This window comes from Tupaia chinensis, unplaced genomic scaffold (assembly GCF_000334495.1).
Source record: "Tupaia chinensis unplaced genomic scaffold, TupChi_1.0 Scaffold000341_1, whole genome shotgun sequence".
In the NCBI taxonomy this organism is placed as follows: domain Eukaryota; kingdom Metazoa; phylum Chordata; class Mammalia; order Scandentia; family Tupaiidae; genus Tupaia; species Tupaia belangeri.
In genome coordinates this window covers 861,099-883,068 of record NW_006159835.1, presented here as the reverse complement: position 1 = coordinate 883,068, position 21,970 = coordinate 861,099, and the positions used below count along the sequence as shown (strand labels likewise).

The 21,970-nt window shown below is 38.3% G+C and overlaps 1 pseudogene; it reads right to left on the bottom strand.

The window, feature by feature from the left end:
- Positions 1–17,772: 17,772 nt before the first annotated feature.
- LOC102495868 (40S ribosomal protein S2 pseudogene) lies at positions 17,773–18,787 on the bottom strand (annotated as a pseudogene).
- Positions 18,788–21,970: the final 3,183 nt, after the last annotated feature.

The window sequence follows — 21,970 nt, the reverse complement described above, 5'->3', positions numbered from 1 at the left end:
TGTTGTTGCCAGCAGACTCACCACAAAAGAATGGCTAGAACAAATTCTCTAAACAGAAAAGAAATGATTAAAGAAAAAAATCTTGGGGGGGGGTCAGATGGTGGTGCAGTGATAAAACAGGATGCTCCATGAGGCTGACCCACCACACCAGTGGGGTTTGAGTTCACGTGCAGAGCCATTATGGCACTGCCATCAAACATGAAAACATTGCTTTGACACACTTTTGACCAATACTAGCAAGAATTAAAAATTTAATAACATTCATTAATTAAATTTAAATTAAATTTAAAATTCATAACACTGCTTTGTTTGATTAAGATGCCTATTGAGAGTTATTTTCTATTTAAGGAACATGATGGTTTTCTGTTTATAGTAGCAAACGATCTCCTTTAAAAAATAAGCTTATTTGAAGAAGCAATTCAATTTAAACAGCATTAAGTAGTATTAGTAAATACATGGATGTGGCAAAAAATCTGAAGGTGTTATGTAAATGCCCGAATTTGGCTGACATTAGTATATTGCATGGCTAGCGAGTATTAGGCTGTGTTCTAGTTCTAGCTCTCTCTGAACAAAGCAATCTGTTTCCTCATCTCTAAAAATGAAGGAACTAAAGTAGAATGAAGAAAACCTTGGAGCTGGGCAAAATATAAGCCACCATCTGGTCTCGTCCTAAGAATTTACAAGTAACGTGCATTGTAGTATATAGGTTTAGTTCTACAGCCTCTACAGCAAAGGAACAATTTTCAGCTTAGACAAGGAACTGAAAAATAAGCGTAGGGCTGGCATGCGCCCTCCATTCTATACTTTCTAGAGCCCCTGGGCAAATTAGTAAAAAATTATATATATCTCCAATGACACATATTCATAACTCTTAAGATTCCTTAGAGAGCCTGATCTTGGGATATTTTATCGATCATAGGAACGCACTCAAACTTGGCTTATATTTTTGTAATACTTCAGTGGTAAGGCTATTTATATATGTAAGTAATCTAAATGGATTTTTTTACATTTAGAATAGCATTCAATCAATTGATACGTATATATAACTGGCTGCAAATCAAATACACTATGACAGCTATTTCTCCTGAAATCTTTCACTGCAATTCTAACACTGTTGACAGGTGACTGCTTAGAGAAGTTACTGGAATCTTTCCGTATACCCTGAAGAGTCAATCTACATAAAGGCTGAAAAATTCTTCAATAAAGCCCAAAAGCTAGATAGTGGTTTTGCACATGTTTTCTTTATATTTCCTCTATTTTTAAAAATCTGAGTAAAACACAGAATTTTTTCTGAAGTCATGCACTTGAAAACTTGAAATGAATATGTACACAAAGACTACCCCGTGCCTCAGTAACTGGCCCTGCTTGTTGGTCTTCAAGAATTGGGTTGTTAGAAAAGTCATGACGTATTTTTCAGTCTTCCTATGCAAAAATGCGCCATGACTTTTCTGACAACCCAATCAATTAGGTGGTCTGACTTCATGTATTCAACCCTATCCCAATGTGATCTAGTACTAGGAACATGAAGTATTACCATTAAATCTACTCAAGACTAGGAAAAAAATGTGAAACAAACAAACAAACAAACAAAAACCTCTTGCTAAGATAACAAGGCTGTTTAATACCTATTACTTTGAAGCACCATTTGATCCTGGAAAATTAAGCATGTTTTTCTCTTTGGCAAGAATGAACCTTTCAAAGTTAAAGAAAGAAAACATTTTTAAAGGAATACATTCTGCAAAAGTGTTATTTTCTGTGTAGGTTGGGAATAAATAAAAGGTTAGTCATTAAATACATATTCTGCCCTAGCTGTGGCAGTGCAGCCACAGCACAATGTTCTGCAACTCTGGAAGCCACAGGAAGATCAAGATTCAGTTTCTGGGTCAACCTGTGTATACAGGGGATGTGTGTGCATGTACCCATGATTCTGGTGGGGGAAGGACTACTGTGTGAGATCCTGCTAAGGATGCTTATCTTGGGACCAGCAGATGGCGTAATGGTTATGTAGCTGGAGTCCTATAGAGTTAACTGTGGTTCTAGTCCCAGACCTGGTGACTTACCAATCCTGCCTGGGAGGTGATTTGTCACTGTTTCTGTGTCTCTGTCTCTCTGGTGAGCATATGTGCCCTATAGCAAAAATCTCTCTCTCTCTCAAAAAAGGATGCTTATCTTTTTCCTTCTCTCATGAAAGAAACTATAAAAATCTCATAAAATATGTGTGGGGTCAACAGGTGGTGGGAGTTGGGACACTGGATCCCATGTGGGGAACTGTGCAGTTTAGTCCTGGACCCAGAAGTATGAAAAACATGCCGGGTGAAAGTGTATGCATGCCCAAAATCCTGGGAGGAGAATGGAGGCAAAGGATGGGCATGACCACCTCCCATGGCAGTAAGTTCTCATTTTCCCTCCCTCTGTTTCTGTCTCTTTCTGGCAAGCATACACACCTTACAGCAAAAATCACTTAAGAACAAATAAATTGTATATACATATATATTTCTTAGGAACAATATTATTTATTTGGCTGATATAACATCCTAATAATCTGTTCTTTAAAGGCCAGTGAAATACAATTACTTTTTTTTTTCTTGAGAGGTTTTCGCTATTGGGTGCGTGCGCCTGCCAGAAAGACAAAGAGAGACAGAGAGATAGAAAGTGAGAAATCACCCCCCAGGGGGGATGGCCACGCCGCAATCCTTTCTCCTCCATTCTCCTCTTGGGATCTTGGGCACGCACGCACACGCGCCCGGCGTGAGTTTAACCCTCCCGGTCCAAGACGTGAACCGCGGTCGACTACGTGGGAGTCCAGCGACATAGCCATTACGCTAACTGCTGGTCCCAAAATACAATTACTTTTATATCAAGTCTTCTCCCAAAGAAAAACTTTCTATAGTAACTGTTAGCTTCACCTAAAGAAGAAAATTTGAGAAATCAACTTTTCCTTCAACATAATGCATACTTTCTTTTATTATTCACATTGTAAAGGGCCTTTTGCTTACTACCTACTGAACATAAGAATGAAATTCTGGGCCCGAGAAATCAAAAGAAGCAAAACAAATACTTTTTATTTTTTGGAGAGATTTTTTTTTTTTTTTGCTACAGGACTTGTACTCTCACCAGAGAGAAAGAGAAAGACAGAAAGAAAGAAAATCACCCCCCAGGGGGATCACCATGCCTCAATTCCTTCCCTACCGTCCTCCTCTCACAATTTTGGGCACGTATGTACACAGTCCCAGCATGAATTTCAAATTGCGGGGTTTAAGATTCAAACTGTGATCAGCCATGTGGGAGTCTAGCACCTTAACTACTATGCCATTTGCTGGCCTCACAAAACAAATGCTAAGCAAAGGACAAAATGATGTTAGCAGATGTTTATACAATCTTCTGGCCACTTCTATTTTGACAGGCAAGTGGAGAGACAAAAAGGAGTACTGAGCAAAAGAGGACAATGTTTTAAAACATGAAAATGTTATAATGTTTCTTTACAGTGGAAAATATTATGTGGTTCACACTCATTATCTCTAATGAAACAGATTTCCATCTACACCAGAGTTCCCTGTGGTTGATTTCAAAAGGATGACTCAAAACAAAAAGAAATGTTTTGGTGTATTTGTTAAGCCATTTTATGAAATCAACTCAGATGATGATTAGACATAAATTTATAGCAGTTTCCAGATAAGAAAGAAAATTTAATCACCTTCTTCCTTCTTTCACAATCCAGGAATAATAAGTGGTATTTTTACATAAAAGGAGAAAGAATGGAGTCAGTAGTGGTAGTTGGAGGTTACTTCTGTCAGTTTCTTGTAACTTCTCAACACAGCAGTGGGAAGAACTGATATCCCAGTTCTCCTTCCAAAGATAGGGCACCACCTGTGCTAACTTCCAGCCTCTCCTCTTAAAGAGTAGCCAAGTGACATGCTGACAGTCTATCACCTAGGGAATAACTTATTTTCATCCTGATGGGAAAGCAATTAACATCTTTCTCAAGGACAGTATTTGTTTCTCTAAACGAGGGTTTCTCAGGCTGGGTGCTACTGACACTGTGGGGGGGCTGGGTCAGCAGTTAGTCTTAACCTTTACACCTCCTAGACACCAGGAGCACACACCAGTGTGATTATCAAACATGTCTTACCTCCCCTGCCCCCATCCCATGAGAACCACTACTCTAATTTCAAATTGGGACTATCAGAGGTAGTTTTCACAAGGGAGAATTTCCCCTATTTTTGGCATACTGCTTGGCACTTAGTAAGGTACCTAATAAATGTTTGCTCACTAATATTTCATTAACACTGCTATCTTGGGGCCAGCAGGTGGCATGGTGGTAGGGCACTGGAATTCTCACATGGCTGACCACAGTTTGAGTCCTGGACCTGGTGGCTTGCTTTCTCATTTTGCCCAGCTCTCTCTTTTTCTGGCAAAACTCATGTGAAAAAAACAATAAATAAATTAAATGATTCTTTTAAAAAAGAATCACTGGAATTTAAAAAAAAAGAGATTAAAAAACACTGCTATCTTAAAAGATTATTTATATTAAGCCTTGTGTTAGTGGAGGCAATGGCTTTGAAGGTAGCTGCAGTTTCAGTGTTTTATTAGAAATGATACGAGTGAGAATGAGAATGGGAGAACTATTATCTTGCCTCGATGGCAATTAATTATTAATGTATTATACACTGTGGTGACCTCTCTCAAATGGTTGCAGGAAATGAATTAGAGGTAGCTTACAAAGCTAATGCTGGGTAGGCTGATGTTTAGAGAAAGACCAATCTCTGGAAGCCAGATTTTCTGAACCCTGGAGACCCATACCTAGAAAAAGTAAAAACAGGCTTTGAAAAACACGAGGAAAGCCTTTCAAGCCAAAAGGGGTGTCAATTTGAATCAAGCTTGGGTTGAGGTCAATCTGGCACTTTCATGGAAAAGGTAATTAGAAAAATGCTTTCACATAAGATTATTTTATTTGATTCTCACAATAGCCCTGTGCCTTTGGAAGGCAAGTCTTGGATTAACTTCATTTCCCAGGTAAGGGAACTGAATGGGTAAGAAAGACTAAATGATTGGTCTGAGTCCTGGACCTGGCAACTTGAGAAACATGCCGGGCACATGTGCGTGCATGCCCCTGAAAGGATCAAGAGATGGATGAGAAGGGATTTGTGGCTTGACTGTGGCCCGTGGGGTATGCTTTCTCCTCTCCCTGTCTATCTCTGGCAAGCACATTCAGACTCTAACACCCCCCCCCAAAAAAAATAGTACAGTAATATATCCTCTTTTAGAAAAATTTATTAGAGGGTACACATACTCCAGAGGGAAAGTGAGAAAACATCATCTAGGGAGCATGTACATGTTGCATTCCTTCTCTTGGATTTTTGGGCACACACAAGCACCTGGCATATTTTTCAAGCTGCGGGGTCTGGAACTCAATCAGCAGTCATTTGGGATCTAGCTGCCTTAACCAGTGTGCCACTAGCTGGCCCTATCCTCATTTTATAAATGAGGAAACTGAGGCTTCTAGAGGTGAAGCAGTCCAGATTTCCTGATTCTACTAATCAATCCCCCCAGACCAGGCTGAAATGTGGCTAATCCTTAAATAAGCATGAGACTGTTATGGAAACATTTGTGAGAGAGACCAGAAGGTATACCTGTGCAAAACACAATAAACCTAAACAAGTTATACTTCAGTATAGACTGGTAACAACTATGCAACTATGACTAGTGCTTTTATAGACAATTTGAACCTTTGTTACTTCCTCAATGCTCAGTATATTTGTCAATCTGGTTTCCTGGCAGTGACAAACAATAAAAATTTCAGTAAGTGGAGTGGACTTTGCATGCTTGTTTAAAAAATGGGGGAGGGGGAGGGAGAGGTAGGAAGGAACCTGAGGGGAAAAAGCAGGGTATTACCCTAAAGCAAATTCCTGGTACCATCAAGAAAAACATAAAGTGAGTGCAGACATCTTAAAGACAGAAGGCTCCACGTGCTTATTGAATCTGAAAGCCAGAAAATAACTGCAGAGCAGTATTCTTGATTAGGACAGGGGATTGTTTAAATAAATCTTGCCATCCTACTCAAAACTAGTAGACTTCCCCACAGATACATAATGTATTTTAAAAGAAACAACTAAGAAATGCAAGCATTTTTACTTTCCCTGCCACGCACTCAACAATTTTAGATTAGCAAAGTTCCTAAAATGCTATTATAATATGCTTCTCAGAAACCAAGACTAGAAACTCTCTCAGGTTTAACCATTAAAGTTCCAAATAAATTTCTGCAGAAAGCAGCATATTTGGAACAAAAACATAAAAATGCATTTGTGGGGAAATTTTATCATTTTCTAAAATCAACATCCAACAGTGAGAGTCCCTTTTCATGATGGCTAACACTGGGCTTTATCTCTGCGCCAAGGCTGTTTTTTTATATATCTTACCTCATTTAAATCCCCAGAACAATCTTATGAGATAGAAACTATTACTACCCTCATTTTATAGATAAGAAAACTAAGGTAACAACTCAACCTCTAGCATTCTGGAACTGCTGGAATAACTGAGCTTAAAAAGTACATTGCGTGTGCGGGGAGGTATAGTATTGAGAGATTAAATTTAAAAACTAGCAAAAAATGCCTTTTTTCTTTGCTACTGTAGAGTGTCATGGAGTGAGAATTTATTATCACTGATGCTATTGCCCTAACAGAGGCACACTTTCAAGAACAGAATTCTAACCATCCATTTTAATTTCCTCAGTGATTCAAGTGTTTAGAGTTTAAAAGTCCCTTGGATAAAATTTAAACCTGTAAAACAAGAATAAGTGGATTTTCCCCAACCACTTTAAACAAAATAACCTGTAGGCAAAAACAAAAAACACTACGTGACATTCATTGTTTTATTTCCAGGAGTAAAAATATTAATCTTATAGGGTTAAAGGTTCTTCCCTCAAAGTATTATTTAATGACTCTTTTGGACAGTTAAATTGCCCTCAAAAATAGATTAATTTAAAACAATGATTAAGTTACATGCATTTTTAAAAACAGGCAAAAACTGTCTCAAAGTATGTCCTCTAAGATATTAATTAATTATAAAGGGGAAAAATAACAGCTTCAGGGTGGGAGAAAACCGGACAGACACTACTTTAACCAACTGATCAAGGTTAACACTGCCTGTAATAAGACACTTTGACAGTATATATGCCTGATATAATGCACAGAGGACACACACTACTACTATGTGGTATGCTGCCAGAAATTACGCCTAACTTTAATCACAAGAAAGCATCAAATAAACCCAGACCGACAGCTGTTCTTCAAAATAAATATGAGTACTCATTACAAATGCCAAGTACTCATGGCAAACAAGGAAGGATGGAGAAACTATCAGCGATTAGAGGAGATTATAAAAATGCAACAATTAATGTGATATGGGATTATAAATTGGATCCTGGAACAGAAAAAGGGTTAACAGTTGATAAACTGGTGATATGTGACTATGGTCTAAGTTCTGACAACAGTATTATACCAATGTTAGGTTTCTGGTTTCGCTACATATGAAGGTACTTCAAAAAAGTTCATGGAAAAATGGAATTACAGTGAGAGTTTACTTTGGTTCAAAGAAAGAGAAAATATATGCAAATATATGCATAGTTTTTCCATAATATGAATTTTCCATGAACTTTTTAATGCCCCTCCCCCCCTCCAATATTCTGGTTTTACAAGCTGTAAACATTAGAGGAAACTAAGTAAATAAGGAGTGCCTATAAACATGCTACATTCACTTTCCAATTTTCCCATAAAGCTAAAACTTTGAAAATAAAAAGTTTAAAAAAGACAACAGAAATAGGAAAATGCTACATGGCCAATCCACAGCTGTAGATTCCCCAGGCTGGCCTGAAAATGAGCTTGGGCACCCAGGACCCTTACAAGTGAAGGCTAGGGAAGGGGGACTGCAGTGTAATGAGACTCTGCATAGGCATATTTCTCTGTCTCCCTCCACTTTTCATCAATAAGATAAACTTCAAAAAAAAAAGTTTACTCCTTTCAGTCTTCTCACAACCTGCCAAGTGTGAGAGTTCTGCCCTGTACCATTCCTGTCAAGTCCCAGAGTGCCTGCCAAGTCTCATGTTCTTTCTCTGATGGGAAAGGTCCTGTCCGTAGCCCCCTTGGTAGGAAAAGTGTTTTTGTACAAGTGTGGCTACTCACTGGACTGTGTGATATCTGAATCAAAGTGATCCATCTGCACACTGATCCCTATTTGGCTGAACCAGGCTTCAAGTTTTTACTTAGAAAAAAAAGGAAGTTATCACATATATTAGCAATTTACTATGGAATGCTTTTATTAAAAAACACTATGTATACGTACTTACATTATACCTTCTGCATTAATACTATATATCATAAACTTTAGCAGTATTTGAACTTACTTCAGTTCTGTCAACTATTCATGTGACTCCCACTTAATCTTAAAAGGGCTTACAAAAGAGAACAGAAATAGGAACTGGGAAAAGAAAGAGTAAAGAGTAAGATACAGCCCTGGGCCCAGCCTACGTGACAAAGGTGGTAGAATGCCAGACTGCAGTGCTGGAAGCCACATGCTTAGATCCCTGAACAGGACTACCTGAAACACATCAGGTGAACGTAAGGTTGCCCAGGATCTAGGGAGATGGAGGTCTGGAAAAGGGTATTGTGAGGTGACAGGCCCTGGATAATTTTGATATTTTCATTTATAAAACTTTAAAAATATACAGACCTTGAAAAGTCAGAAAGTCATATATTTTCTTGAATCAGTACTCTTTTATTATGACAGTGTTTTCTTTAAACTCAAAGAGACCCACATAGTTATGACCAACTCTGAGAAAGTGGGCCCTTGACAGTCATGAGTGCTAAAGCCAGGGTCTTTCATGTTTTCTCAAATATACAAACCGGCTCAGTAGCATGTGATTTTCTCATCCTATAAATGGTGACAGTACTTTCCACACTTCACGGATTTGCCCTGAGGACTGAATGAGAACACCAAAGGTACACTGAGATGTAATCATCTGCTTGGTTCACTCACTACATACTCTGTATTTTATAAACCTTAAAGCTCAAAACTCCAATGTACCTCAGCAAAATTACAAGTGACAAGGTATAAACTGAAATATATTTAAAATCATTCAAACTGTGAGAATTAACACCAGTGATTTCCAAGGATCTAATCTAACATTAAGGGGGGAAAATTACATAATTGTTACAAATATATTATGTATTTAATTAGGCACAGAAAGTAGGTCTTAATAAATACTTGTGGGACCAGCAGGTATCGTGGTACTTAAGGTGCTGGAGACCCTCCCATATGGCCGACCATGGTTTGGGTCCTGGACCTGGTAGCTTGCTTTCTCACTTTCCCTCTCTCTGTGTGTCTCTTTATGGTCAAATTAAAATAAATGAATGAGTAAATAATATTAAATAAAAAATTTAAAATAAATAAATAAAATAAATACTTGGTTGATTTATAATAACACTGCAACCTCGCTTAAGATTTATTTCCATAGAGATTCATCTTTATTTCTCAATATACAATATAACAAATGTTTTGATTCTGTTCTTTGTTAGATAACTTTGATTACCATGTAGAAAGTTCTTGTTTTCTATGGCTAATACAGAACAGACCCTGAAATATAACCAAATATCTCTAAAACCACTGCTATTTGCTTCAAGGTTGAAAGCTGTAACAATGTCTGATTTTCAACAGAGGTAAAAACAGTCCATTTTGGAACTGGCAGATGGCGTAATGGCTATGCCACTGGACTCCCATGTAGTTGATCACGGTTCGAGTCCCGGACCCAGGGGCTTAAACTCACGACAGGTGTGTGTGCATGTGTGCTCAAGGTCCCCAGAGGAGAATGGAGGAGAAGGAATTGCAGCATGGCCATCCCCCCTTGGGGGTGATTTCTGGCTTTCTGACTCTGTTTCTCTCTGGCTTTCTGGCGAGCACACGTGCCCTATAACATAAACCTCTCAAAAAACCAAACAAACAAGAAAACAGTCCATTTAAATGAGTTAGGACATGTAGTGCTATGTAAGAAGTTAACTAAGTCTTTTAGTTTCGAAATTCCATTATAAGCTCCATTCAAAAGAAATGGGAAAAGAAATAATACAGTTTAAATTACAAATGAATATCCAATACTGTTTCTAACAGTAAAGTCAGTTATCAGTGGAGAGAAATCATTATTAAAAGATGACAATTATGGGCAAGCTAGTAGCTTGGTGGTTAAGGTGGCTGGATCCCATAGGCCAACTATATGACTATCCTGGACATGGCAATTTGAAAACAGGTCAGGCACATGTGCATACCCAAAATCCCAAGAGGAGAAGGGGTTAGGGAGTAGCCATCACCCCAGGGGGTCATTTCTCACTTTCCCTCTTTTTTGCTTTCTTGCTAGTGAGCATGCATGCCCTATAGTAAATTTTTTAAATTTAACTTTATTATTATTTTTCCAGTTTGATCAGAGAGAGACGAAGAGCAAGAGAGAGCAAGAAAGTGAGAAAGCAAGGCACCAGGTCCGGGACCTGAACCATGGTCGGCCATGTGGAGTCCAGTACTTTTAATCACCACACCACCTGCTGACTCCAGTAAATTTTTTTAAATAAGCAAAAAAAGACAATTATTACTACTCTAACAAAAGTTTCATCTTATGAAAGCTTTAGATTTACACTTTATGAAAAGTTCTCAGAAGTATCAGCTGATCTTTCTTTGACCAAATCACAATGTCTTCCCCCAAAATTTTTTGAGCAGGAATTTAGAAACATTGTGTGTGGGAGACTAAGAACATCTTTTTATATTTTTTTTCAGAGTGAATATTTTAAATCACTCAGTATGGTAATCTTATTTAACCCTTTCATTAGGAAAAGAGCAAATATATAGTCATTGACATGTTGGGATATTCCTGTGAATTTCCTTTTTCTCCATTATACTTATTGTTACATTATCATGTTACAAATACCTCGACTGAGTAAATTAGTATGGTCAATTTTCCCCCAGTTTGCATTTTTTCTCTTATCACTAATATCCATTTAATTCACATACAAGAGAATGAACAGCTCCTCTTTGCAAACGGATTAGAAAACTGGATCGAAACTGGTCATACATTATTGCACAGCATGTCAATACTTCAGAAATCAGATTGTTTTCATGAATTTCCTATAGAAAGAAAAATCTTTCAATTTAATTTTTTTCTTTTAGTGAAAATAAACTGCTTTATAAAATAACACTACTGGGAACTTATGATTGCTTATTTGTTGAGCAGAAAGACTCCCCTAATCATTCCTTGGAGCTAAAATGATAAAATCTCTTCCCACCATATTAGAGGAAGAACAAACAAAAACTCAGGTAGAAATACGATTTAAAATCTCTGTAAAAATATGAATCTTTTAAAACAATTCTTCATAATTTTCCCTTATACCTCATGATAATGTTTAAATACTAAACTGTAGTTACCACAGAGGCCCACAACTCTTTCCTGAGAAGATCTTGGGAGAAGATTTATAGTTGGAAAACTGAGATTCTAAATAACTGTCAACAGCTAACCAAAGTTATCAGTACAATGACACCACCATTATCCTGGATACAAACAATTTCCTCAGAGAGCAAAGTAATTCTCAAATTTGGTTAAGTTCTAACATACATAAAAAGCTAAGTACTGTAGCTTAGATTGCAAAAATATTAAAAATGTTTCTGCTGACCAGTATCACCAGGCAATAAACATCTGTAGTAAGATTTCTTAAACTTTCTTTAAGAAAGAGGGGAGAAAGGGCCAGCAGGTGGCATAGTGGGTAAGGACTCCCTCGAGTCCTGGACCTAGTGGCTTGCTTTATTATTTTCTTACCCCCACCCCCGTCTCCCTCTGGCCAAATTAAAAGATAATAACAATGACAAATAAAATTAAATAAATAAATGTGTGGGTTTTTTTAAAAAAGAATAATGGGAGAAGAGGTTAATAATGTAAATCCTCCCTTAGAATATGAAAGTCTTGAAAAGTCTGAGGCTCATTCAACCCTTTGCCTAAGATGGAAGGAAATTCAATTCATACAGCACTCTCAGCTGAATATAAAAAAATGCAAAAACAGTAAATATTAATGATCTGGTTAATTATGCTTAAAACCATTCATTTTGCAACCTTTTAAACCTGAAGTATCAATAATATACCTAAAATTAAACCACAGAACACCTACCTCTTTATTCCATCGCTATCACTTCACCACAAGTTAGACAAACAACCTTCTCATCAGAAGATAAAATCCAGATATTATTAAAGTATCTGCCAATTTACACTTGGAATCACACACTGAATAGCTTGCTGTCTGCTCAGTGTTCTTTCACTTAAGCACCTCATAATGTGTGTGGGTGGCCCGTGTTACGCAAAACAGGTAAACACCATATAATTCTAAATTCAATTGGCTGAAGTAAAAATTCACTTCTCCCTCACCTCCTCCCTAAGGAAGTCTGTAGCCCAAAAGGGAAGAAACGGAAGTAAGAGGAAGCAGAGAACAATTTTTAACACAGGCTTAATATCAAGTTATGGAGTCAGGTACTTCAAAAGAGAGTATTCTATTTCTTAAAAGGCAGCCTAATTAACTATGTAAGTGCCCCAAAAATGTCAGAAGTATAACTAAGATGCTGAACTTCCTTTTTGTGATGGGAGAGTATCTTATTTAAATACAGTTTAAAAATAAAGGAGAATCAATACAATTTGTATGTAAAGGAAGAATCCTCTCTTATCACTGTTAAATCAATCTGATTTTTTGATCTGGTTATAAAATACTGTATTTTATCCCAGGCATAAAAGGTGACTATTCAAACACATTCTCAATTGATCATACCTTTATACTGTACATTTAAAAATAAAGGTGGACTTATGGTGCTCCTAAACATTTAAGATATTTTTAAGGAATACTAAAATTAAGTCACAAGAGTAAATGCTGGTCATACTTGTTCAATAAACTGCATGTGAAAATCATCTATACTCTCCAACCATTAACTGAATAAAGTTCCACTTGAGTCTCGGTGCCCAATATTCTCTCTTTGAAAAAATAATTATTTAATTTTATTTATTATTATCATTCTTCAATTTGACCAGAGAGACACAGAGGGAGAGAGAAAAAGTGAATGAGAAAACAAGCCACCAGGTCCAGGACTTAAACAGCAGTTTGCCAGGACTTGAAGAGCAGTTTGCCATGACGAAGTCCAGCACCTTAATCACCATGCCTGTCGGCCTCTTCCAATATTCTCTCATTAAAAAGTTCTTCATTAGGGCTGTCCCTGTAGCCCAGCAGTTAAGGGAGCAAGTGCCCACATGGCTGACTGTGGTTCAAATCATAGTTCTGGTGGCTTGAAAAACAAGCCGGGAGCATGTGCATGTGTGCCCAAAATCCTGACAAGAGGGCGAAATGAAGAAGGAATTGTGACTATGCCTCACTGAGGGGTACTCTCACCCTCTCTGGTGAGCACACATGCCCTCTCACATGAAAACACACAAAAATGTTCTTTAGTTGCTCTCAAATGTTCAACCAACCTAACTATGAAAAGTAATAAAACCCTCTATCCTGATTTCTAAAATTGGTACTGATACTCATAGTTCACAACCAATGTAAACAGCTATCTAGACAATTTGAGGCTTAATTACACTATAGTGAATAGTAGACTTCTATTAATACTGATTTGAAACTCAATAAAGTATCCTTGGTGACCATAAGTGGAATCAAAGTCCTACTGTTAAATATACTGTACTTTTTTAATAGTCATATAAAATACTTTTAGTGTTCCTAAATTTATCTGCAAAGCACTCTCCTACTCTGGTTCACAGTAGGGCTATTGTTTTTACTAGAAGATCACTATACTAGTACCTTGTAATTTAATGCCTTGGAACAAAACTAACCACCCTCTGTTTTGAAGCTGCTATAGTTTACTTCCATTGGTTCCCAACATTCCATGACTGTGTCATATCCCCTGAAGCTGAAACTCTGTGTAACAACAGTTGGGCTTGATCTGCTGGCAACTGGCCTGCTTAGGCTGCAGTGAAATAAATCTGCTTAGGTATCCTGTTTATGTCCAAGAAACATACCTGCAAAGATGATCTGGGCACATCCTAAGATTTTGCTTTTTGAAGATCTAGCCTTGTCATGTGACATGAGGCTGACGAAATACTCAAAAAGCCGGATATGACAAGCTCTACACTCATACCAAACAGAATGTAGTTGTGATTGATTCTTGATGCCTTAAACTTGATTCTATAACAAAACCTAAGGACTTGGCATTCTTTGGACCAACATCTCAAGTCTCTTCATTTTGGAACCGTATTACCTACCCCATCCAAAAGCAACTGGGATAGCAACAGCTCATATGGTAGCATAACTACTATCTTAATGATAAAAATAGAGTATTAAGAGTATAAAATATAAATTTTCCTACAAATTTCAAGCTCTGTGTTGATATCAATTACTTCCTGAAGAAGTGTAATATTCTTAAAGGGTTCTAAGAAGACATTAGGACAAAACTTACATATTTTCTAAATGCTTATAATGAGCTACTTTTATTATAGGATTAAATGAACTCTAGGATTAAATTTTTAAGCTTTCATTCTGAATTGTGGCTATTTAAAAACAAAACAAAACAAAATAAAACCAACTTTCTCTTTGCTTCTCACATTTAGTCTCACTTTATTCTTAATGATGTCTGATTAATAATATCATGGAGGCCAAGTATAATAACAAAACATTACCAGAACTTGAAGTAGCTTTCTTGGCTTGCAGACTCAAAGCTATCAAATTTTGGCAAATGGACCTGAATCTTAATGACCTTTTCCCATTACCTTAAGGAGATTTCCTCATCTCCTTTTGCCATGTCTGAACCTCTGGCAGTACCTCAGTTGAACGGATGGATCAATGATAAACTTTCAGTACTCGGAAACTCTAAAAAAACGCATCAGAAAAACGTTACGCAAAACAAAGGGCACTTACCTCACACTTTCTAAGCCTTTTCAGATATTTTTTTCATATAGTTCTGCTTTTCTTCTTAATTGTTGTCTAGGTTTTGGTCTCACTTTGGACACTACTGATCTCTGAGAACGTGCTTCTTCCCTAATGATCTCTGAATACTTCCGAGGATGCATTCAAGGATTCATTCCTCAGAGCATCTTTACCTGTAGCCACACCCTCAGCAGGTGTGGAAATGACTTTGTTTAGTTACACCTCACTGGTGATGTTTAGGTCATGTTCCTCTAACCCATGATGCAAATTCACAAAAATGGCATTTATTATTCTATGGTAAGTCCTTAAATATCTGCAGTACCCAGTTTTTAACCTATCTAACTCCAACCCTTTTGAGAAAACATACATTAGGCTTAGCTTTTTCAACAAGGCATGACTCTTCCTTGTTAAAGCCAGGAAGAAGAAGGAAAAAACACTGGTATTCTTACATTACATAATCACATTTTAAAGCTGGAAAGAATCTTAAAGCATATAACTGTTCAATATTACTTTCAATTCTCTCTTTTTATAGATGAGAACAATCTATATTCACAGAGGATAAACTATTTGATGAAGGTCACGGGGCAAAGTGAAACTAGCTAACGGCTCTTTCAACTGTTAGCTACGTTAGTAGGTTTTATGCTTGGGAGGCAATACCACAAGCAGTAAAGACGAGAGGTCAGCCAACAAGTAACCCATCCCTCGCACTGTGTATTAAATGATATGGCAAGGTTCACCTTCAGCTCTATTCCCTACTATATGTAGTTATATGCCACAAAGAAAAACCTAAAAATTAGACATAAGTTTGGTATCATGAAAACTTGCTTTTTTTGTTCACCTGATGAGCAGCGCCCCCCCCCCAAGTCATCTGTTCACACTCTCATTGTGTGGGCTTTGCTCATCTCCAAGTCTCCCTAAACAAAGAAATCTAAATATCAAAAGTACTGCCACAGATAATCTGTGAAACAGAAAAAAGTATCTGCAAATAGTGTATATCATAAGGAACTTGTACACGAGAACATATTAAAAACTCTTGTGATTTAATTAAAAATTGGTGAAAAATCTGAACATATATTTTTTTCAAAGAAGATAAATAGCCAATAAGTATATGAAATGATGCTCAACATCATTAGCCATCAGAGAAATACAAATCAAAACCATAATGAGGTTTTTCACACCCACCAAGAAGGCTATAATCAAAAAAGTCAGATAATGACAAATATTAGCAAGGATGTGGAAAAACAGGAATTTTCAATCACTGTTAGTGGGAAAGTGCTGGTACTTTAATAAAATGGTACAGTCATTTTAGAAAAGTCTGGCAGTTCCTCAAAATTAAATATAAAGTTATTATATGATCTAGGAATTCAACTCCTGGGTATATATCCAAGAGAAATGAAAACGTATGTCTACACAAAGATTACATGAATATTCATAGCAGCAGTATTCATAATAGACAAAAAGAAACCAAAGTGCAACAATTGATAAATGGATAAATACGATAGAGTCATATCATACAACAGAATATTATTTGACAATAATCTAGTATTTGTACTTCATGAATGAACTTTAAGAAATATTGCTAAGTGAAAGAAGTCAGATACACAGTACCACCAATTATATGATTCCATTTACATGAAATGTCCAGGACAGCAATTCAGAGACAGAGAATAGATCAGAGGTTGTCTAAGGGGGAAAATGAGTACAACAGGGAATCAGGAGTGATGGCTAGAGGGTATAGATTTTTTCTTTTGGTGATGAAAATGTTCTAAAACTGTGTGGACAGCAAAGCTGTGACTATACTAAAATCAGTGAAGTATACACTTTAAGTAGGTAAACTGTATAGTATTTAAATTATATCTTCAAAAAGCTGTTATCCTAAATATGCAAGCAAAGCATTAGCACATAAAACAAACAAAAAACAAAAGAACTTACTATAGACTCAAGAATCACTGGATGCTAGTAAATATCTGGAATTCAAATAATGACCTTATGCAACTTACTTAATAAATTAAAAAAATTTTTTTTGCCAAGGGGCGTGTGTACTCAGCATAGAGAGAGACACAGAGAGAGAGAGAGAGAGAGAGAGAGAAAGGGAAAATACATCATCCATGGGGAATGGTCACACTGCAACTTCTTCTCCTCCATTTCCCCCTCCTCTTGGGATCTTGGGCATGCATACAAAAGCCCGGCATATTTTCTCAGGCCACAAACTCTGGGACTCATACTGCACTGAGCAGTCAGCCATCAAGAATTCAACTCCCTTAACCACCAGGCCACAGGATGGCTCAGAACTGAATAAATGTTTATAATTCTAGATACTGTAACTCTTCCTCCTCCATGAACTGGAGAAACTGAAGGAAACTAATCATTTGAACAATCATTACAAGGTAGTTGAGTTTTCACAAATAAAGCTGAAGATTTTCCCAAACCAACTGTTTTGTTGTATCAGAAATCATGAAATTCCCAACTAGACTTGGAATTTTAAATCTCATATTCTGTATCTCAGTCTACAGTGTAAACATGACTTTTTATGTTTCTGTTTTTGTGGGCATCTTATATTGTCTTCTACGAATTCAACTGAGGAGTGTTTTTTCGACATCAACTAATTCTCTAATTCTCTGACACCGATAGGGCATCAAACAATCTGACACCATCTACCTAGAGTTAGTATTCTATCTCACAAGTGAAAGGGTTCCATCCCACAAAACTCTCTCCACTTCACATGAGAATCAAAAGCCATGGGCCTCCTATATTTAAGACTACCTATATCAGAGGTGCCAAAACTCTCTCCTTACTTTAATTTACTTGCACAACTCACAGAACTCAACAAAACACTTCCTTGTGTTTATCAGATTTTTTTTTCAGGCTTAATTCACTTTATTTTCGCTGTATGAAAACCCTATGTTGTGGCCACGACTGGAGTCTGGGTCCTCTGCAAGTAGACTCTGGTGTGGGTTTTGACGAGATGGTCAGTGAATTCTCGATAGGGAGACTTGGTGAACACAGTCTCTTTCCCAAGGTCAGGGGTCGTATAGCTGTAGGTCTTGGAGATGGCATCAAAGGTGGCCTTGGAGAAGTTGTCCAGGGTGGCAGTGGAACCCCAGGCTGAGGAGTAGCAGTCATCGATGTCAGTCATTAGCAGCTGCTTCTTGGGCATAGGATCAGAGACAACGCCAGTGCCTCTGGCGGCAGGAATGAGGCACGCCAGCACAGAGCCACAGCAGCCAGTCACCTTGCAAGGGACAGTGTGGGGCTTGCCGATTTTGTTCCCCCAGTAGCCTCTCCAGACGGGGACAATGGAGAGTTTAGCCAGGATGATGGCCCCTCGGATGGCAGTGGCCACCTCCTTGGAGCACTTCACGCCCAAACCAACGTGGCCATTGTAGTCCCCCATGGCGACAAATGCCTTGAACCTGGTCCACTGGCCAGCGTAAGTCTGCTTCTGCCCAGGCATGATCTTCCGAACCTTATCCTTAAGAGACGCTCCCTAGAAGAAGTCGATAATCTCAGACTCCTTGATGGGCAGGGAAAAGAGACAGATCTCCCCCAGGGACTTGATCTTCATGTCTTTGACCAGGCAGCCCAGCTTGGTGTCCTTGGCCTATGTCTTGATGAGCTATGTGGCCGTGGCCCATGCCCGGGCAGCTGCCCAACCCTCCATGGAAGCCGCCGAAGCCTCCTAACCTAGGACCTCCAGGGCTTCCGGGCCCTGCCGCTGCATCATCCGCCATTTAGTGTTCTCTCGGAGAAGAAGCTACATTTTATTTTAGAGTATAACTCAGGAGCAGCCAAATGAAGAGATGTATGGGGCAAGGTATTTGGGGTGGGTGTGGGTGGAAGAACTTCCATGCTCTCTGCAGGTGTGCTACCCTCTGGGAATCTTGTCATGTTCACCAATCCAATAGCTCATTTTCTGTCCTTTTGTCCCCTTTCCTGGAGGTCAGTGGGTCCAGCTGAAAGTGCCTATTTTCTAAATCACTTGGTCCCTCCGGTGACCAGCCACATACTGGGGCTCTCCAGAGGCTCATCCCAAGTCATCTCACTAGCATAAGCTCAGGAGCAATCAGCCAGGGACTCTTTGTAAATAACAAGACACTCCAGGAGCTTAAAAACAGAGGGTGTGCTGTGGTAGGAGGCTTGACTCACAGGACAGGGTTCCTGCTTGAGTACAGAGACCTCTTTGAGTATGCTAGGCATCTGGGTATCCATAATCTGGGTCTGGGAGGCTGGAATGGACTGTGACCCTGTTGGGAGTGTGAGAATCTGTTGGGGGTGCTATCTCACTGTCTGTCTCTTTCTCACTCATGGATGAAATACAGGAATAAAAATTTAAAACCAAAAAAGGGGCTCCTATCTCTCAGAAAATTCCAAGGATTCTAGGAGCTCTGTTCCAGAAAAACCAGCATGGTACAAAGGCCATATAAATTACTGTATTATACCAGAGTAACAAATTAAGTATCAAATGAAGTTGAATATTCAAGTAAACAGATCAATATAAACCCATGGCCAACACAATTTCAATATATTTCACATAGCAAAAGCAACAGGAGTTTGAGATTAATGCAAAAGGTTTGCTTCCTTATACCAACACCTGTTTACTTATGGTAAAGGGACAAATGTACAAGTCACCCAAATCAGTACAGGACAGGGCCACATTCCACACTGATGAGAAGGCTGTAAGTGCTGTGAGACTTCCATGAAAAGTGTCACCACTTAGGTGAAGGAGGCTCTGGCAAAAACGTCCACAAAAAAGGCACTTGAGTTGGACCTTGGGAGACAGACTAGATTTTGGTAAGTAAAAGCATTTCAGGTATAAGAAATGACTGCATCAAGAAAAAAAGGCAAGGGGGAAAAACTGTATGTGCTCAGGATAGTCAGTCAGTTTCCTGGAATAGGTTTCCTGGAATGAAGGGTCCGTTTAGGAGACCAGTAAAGAGTAAGTCTGCGAAAATGAAGCACTGTGTCTTTGTAAGCTCAAAGGAGCAAGCACTGAATAAATGTTTAATGATGAAATGAGATGAAGCTGGAAAGGTAAAGTACCTGTTTCAATGAACTTTAAAAATCAGGGTAGAGACTGAACTTCACCTAGAGTTAATTAAAAACCTTAAATGAAGTTTCAGGAAAGGGTAGAAAATAAATGTGTACATTGCAGGTACTACTTATATTAAACACAATCTTACAACCGTCCTATGAAAGATGAAGATATAAGGCTAAATAATTTGTTCAAGGTCTTTAAAATCTAAGTGGCAAAAACTGAGAAACTGAATTTAAGCGAGTGTTCTTTCTACCATCTCATACCATTTAAATAAACCCACCAATCAACAAGGGCCAGAAGATGTCTGACAATATAATGTCTAGGACAGTAATGTAAACTATTAAATTTAAGTTTTTAGTCTGTTTATTACTAATTTATGGTAAATTGCTTCTTTTGCTTTGTTTTGCTAAATTTGGATGGACTATTGGAATAGGTTACTCATCACCCATAAGTAAATTTTTTTCAAGAATTATTTTACTGAACTTCAATTAATTTTCATTTGACCAGAGAGGGACAGAGTGAAAAAGAAAGAGGGAAACAGAGAGAAAACAAGCCACCAGGGAAGGAAAGTGAGAAAGCAAGCCACCAGGTCCAGGCCTCGAACCACAGGCAGTCATGTGGGAGTCCAGTGCTCTTAACCACCACCACCTGCCAGCCCCCATAAGTGAATTTTAAGAGAGATTTTTGCTATCGGGCATGTGCTCACTAGAGACAGAAAGAGACAGAAAGTGAGAAATCACCCCCTGGGGGAATGGTCACACCGTAATCCTTTCTCCTCCATTCTTTCCTTGGGATCAGGGGCACACACACACACACACATGTCTAGCATGAGTTTCTAGCTGCTGGGTCTGGAACTCAAACTATGGTCAGCCATGTGGGAGTCCAGCAAAACCACCATTATGTCATCTGCTGGTCCCCACTTTTAATTGTTTTAAGTGTTTTTTGCCTTAGGGCACGTGCACTTGCTGGAGAGAGAGAGAGAGACAGTGAGAGGGAAAAAGCAAGAAGTCACCCTCTGGGGCATTGGACATGTCACAATCCCTTCTCTTCCACTCTCCACCTGGGAGCTTGGGCATGCACACACATGTGTCCAGGATGAAGATAAAAAAGGCAAGAAGAAAAAATGGCCACTGGGTCAGGGATTTGAACCGCGGTCGGCCATGTGGGAGTACAGCGATGTTCCTGATACATCATCTGCTGGACCCCCCACTTTTAATTTTTGAAGAACACGTATGAAAGACTAATCTACAGGTGGAGAGGGAAAAGACATGCCATATACACCAAGATGAAATAGATGATTTAAGTCATAAAGTAGAAGACACGAACTGTCTGTCCTTTCTGGACAGTGATTCTCCTCACATGTCTTGGTGCTGGCTCTCTCATCATTTGTGTGTATTATTGTTTAATTTCTTCCAGAAGCAAGTTTCCCTAAGGCTGGAGACCACCGGGGTTATCAAACAAGGATAGTATGTACCCTTCCTTTTTCTCAGGGGGAATGGAATAAGAGCAGATCAGTGATGCAGCTCATTCCTTGAGTAAGATGGGTTTTGCAGATATTCCTGGAATGCAAATATGTTCAAGAAATAAACTACATATAAAGCTGGAAGATACTTTTTAAACTGTGTAAAACTAGCCAGGCAAAAAGTGATCAGAAGGACTCTCTTTTTATGTTGGATATGGCCTTCATGGTTAGGTATGAAGAATTAAGACAAATTTGCTCAAATATGAGTTTACTTATAGTTAGGGACAGGGATTGTGACAATGAAGAAATTACTCATTAGTTGTAATTTTTAATATTTGTATACTAAAATATAACAAACACTTCACTTAAAAAATCCAGGTCTGTGCAAATAGAAAATAAAATTACTGATTACCCTTTATATTGTAACAACAGACAAAAACTCTTTACACTATACTTTTCCAACAATGGATAAACTAGCAAGAACAGAAAAAA